Here is a 3,600-nt window from a genome sequence, read left to right as displayed (position 1 = left end):
TACGTCTCCAGTGATTCCAAGCTGAGTGAATGGAGAACTTACCATCAGTAGTAAGTTTCCAGGTAACTTGGTCACACTCAAAAGGGTTAGGTTTGCAGCATTCAGGAGTAGATGAGATCAACTCCTGAATTTCCCAAGAATTAGGAATAGGCCACTTCCAAGAATGACCATTGATGATTTGACTGACTTTGGTCTCACTGTTGAGGCAGGAATCATACATAATCCTGTCCCCAAACTTTTTCCATAGAGGACCAAGAGGGTGCCAATTGTCATACCAAAGGAATATAGAATCTCCACAACCAACTTGGTGATTAATTAGAGGAGACATCCAGTCCCTAAGAGACAATATTTTCCTCCAAACCCAGGAAGGGTCAGGGGGGATTTTGACCCTCCAAAAGCTTCTACCCTTGAGTAAATAGGATTTAACCCATTGGCACCACATAGACTTCTCGCCACCAGAGAAGAGGAACCAGACATGCGTAGCTATTGCAGCTCTATTCCAGATACCAAGAGATTTAAACCCAAGATCCCCCTCACTTTTAGGAGCACACACAGAATCCCAGGCAATCTTAGCATTGTGGGTTTTGAGCTCACTACCAGACCAAAGGAAAGCTCTAAGAATACTTTCAATCTCCCTAATGACCTTCTTAGGGAGAATAAACAAGGAAGACCAATAAACTTGCATGGAAAAAAAGATGGATTGGATGAGCTGGCTCCTCCCCGCATAAGACAAAACTCTGTTAGTCCAATTCTTAACTCTTTTGGTGATTCTTTCAATGAGAGGAGCACAATCCGTGGCCCTCAATTTAGTTGTGAAGATATTTGTTTTTGATTATTGTAATAATAAAAAAATTATTACCTTCTTGGTACATTTTGATATAAACAAATTTACTGACAAAGATGGTTGTAGCATAGTACTTCCTACATTGACATCAAAAAAATATTTTAAATGATTTGAAACAATGTCATTTTTATGTCAAAATATGAGAATTTGTACTAACCATTTGCCTCATAATTGTCATTGCTTTTAGAACCCTTATGCTTCTGGAGGAAGAGGAGCACCAATAAAAGGTCAATGGAACTAAAAGTCTCCTTTTGAAGTAACTATAAAAAGAATAAATAATAGGACTACTTACTGCTAACAAGTCATCCAAACCTTCCATCAATGGTGGTTTTATAACCTCTCTGTCATCTGTAAAAGTAAAACAAGAAAATCACATCAACTTAAGTCAAATATCAAAGTAACAATGTACTGGAAGTGTTAAAGCATGAACCCTGAACTCAACAAGAGACAAGCATCTACAAGAGTATATCCAAAAATCAAACACTAATCAGATGAATAAAAAACCTAAGCTTATACATCAAAAGTAAAAAGAGAAGTTATCTAGTAGGATATGCTGCTCAAAAACTAAATACCACTTGCATACTAAATCTAATTACCCATCACTTTAAGGAGATCTTTGTTTAATTCATGTCCTATCTATGCTAGAGACACCAACTGTCATTGTAACAATAAAACAAATGTCATATCTCTACCAATTTGTTAACAAAAACACAAGAAATAGCTCACAAAGTACAACCTGAATCGTAGTAATGAACTCCTTAAAGCCTAGAAATCCTTGTCGTTTGGAGTCTGCGATTGCCCAAACCTTTAAAAACAAAAACAAAAAAACATATTTATAAAGAGAGAAACTAAAACAAAAGGCAAGTGTAAACACTTAAGAACTAACTGATTAGAAAAATAGCAAAAACAAAATAAACTATCACATGATTGAATTAGCCTATTAGATTGACACATGCATATGCTCTCACAAACAAAACTAGTCTTATAATTTGAGAGCCACATTGTTTATTCTGTTAACTTGTGAAAAACTTGCAATATTGTTTCTCATAAAATATATCAATCAAAAACATTATGATCATCATTATAAATGAAATTAAAAAATCCCACCAATAAATGAGTCAACTTCCAATGAAAGGTATTCAAAAATCAAAATTGTCAAAAATCAAAATTGTTCCTCATTTGTAATTTTGAAAACTAAAATCAAATTTCAAAGTGTAATTATACAACTACGGGGTAAGAGTAACAATCATTTAAATATTACATATTCATATATTTGCTAATAGATGAGGTCACACTGGATGTATGTATGAATCTGTTTCTTAATAAAAATATTTTGGACACATTTTAGTGTTTTATGAGAGGGAGGAACTAGAAAGACTTTGAATAACTATTCGTGATAAAAAAAAAAATTATAGGGTATTACCCTTCCCTGCATCAGTTTTATCATTATTTTCATTATTATGTCCAGTGAGGAAGAAAAGATCACATCAACTAGAAGATTTTGATTTTAAGCCACATGAATGCAATTGCAAAAGGTTGTAGATTCTTATAGTTAATATTTAAAAAATTGAGGTTGAGTTTTCTTCAACCACAGGAGAGAATGATGTAGTTCAGTGAATCAATATAGAAACAAAGCAACAAAACACAACAATTTTAGACAAATCTAAGTGTTTCGATTTTCTCCAAACCAATGTTTGATCAAATATGAAATTGCTATTTCATTTCTCTCTCTAAAAGTACGAATTAGTTACCTGGTGAATGAGAGAGGAGAGATCTGGATTTGTGTAATTTAAACTACAGATCAGTTAAGAAAATAATCATAAATTACAAAACGATTTATGGAGAAAATAATCAGTTAAGAAAATAATCAGACAAATAAAAAATTGTATACGATTGATTTATATATGTAAAGAAACAAAGTGTAAAGAGAGAGACGATGAATCGACCTCACAAAGAAATCGAAATCGAACGACCTCGCCATAGAAGAAATTTGTCGTCGAAGATGCCAAGGCCAACGGCGGCAGCGGCGGATTTATGGAGGCGAATCAAACTCCAAATGCCAAAGATGCGTTCATGTTTCTGAGTCGGAGGAACAGTGGTTGGTGGTGGCACTCGTGTGTTTGTGTGAGACGCCGATGGAGAGAGAGAGAGGGGAGAGGGGTATGAGAATGATGCATGTGTGCTACCATAGAAACTTTCCAAGTGCTTTGTTCAATCCTTTGCCTAAAAAATAAAAATAAATAAAAATTGAAGGAAAAAATTGTAGATAAAAAGATTTCAAGTATGAGTTTATAAATTATTTTTGTATTAAAAAAATGTAGATTATAAATAGAATATCTAGTTTATTGGGGGAAAAAATAAAAAAACTGTCATATTTACTAGAAATTTATAAATATCTAAGAACATGTAGAATTTTTTTATTATTATTTATTATTAAAATATAATTTGGTAAAAAAAACATCTTGAATTTATAAATATCTAAGAACACCTAGAATTTTGTTTTTATTATTTATAATTAAAATATAATTTCTCTAGAGAATGAGAGGGTTTGGGACAAAAACAAGTATGGATCTAAAATGAGAGAGAGTATGGCGTAAGTTTTAGATTGACACATGCATATGCTCTCTAGAGAATCAGTTTTTTTTTTTGTAAGTTGTGAAAACATATATTTTTTACGGCATACTTTTGCATGCCATAAATATATGAATTAACAACTTACATGGTATGTATGCTGTTATTGACAAAATATTAACGGC

General features: G+C 32.7%; 1 long non-coding RNA gene across 1 annotated transcript; it reads right to left on the bottom strand.

The window, feature by feature from the left end:
- Positions 1-859: 859 nt before the first annotated feature.
- On the bottom strand, positions 860-2,945 carry LOC145789897 (uncharacterized). The gene is made up of 6 exons (XR_014328367.1): positions 2,796-2,945; positions 2,596-2,638; positions 1,581-1,649; positions 1,137-1,192; positions 1,002-1,044; positions 860-921 (listed from the first exon to the last, which is right to left on the bottom strand). It is a non-coding gene; the product is annotated as an uncharacterized LOC145789897 (long non-coding RNA).
- Positions 2,946-3,600: the final 655 nt, after the last annotated feature.

The sequence above is a fragment of the Camellia sinensis genome, chromosome 1, assembly GCF_055761805.1.
Source record: "Camellia sinensis isolate YWXY chromosome 1, ASM5576180v1, whole genome shotgun sequence".
Taxonomy (NCBI): domain Eukaryota; kingdom Viridiplantae; phylum Streptophyta; class Magnoliopsida; order Ericales; family Theaceae; genus Camellia; species Camellia sinensis.
The sequence above is the reverse complement of the archived record's forward strand: the minus strand, read 5'-3'. Positions and strand labels throughout refer to the sequence as shown.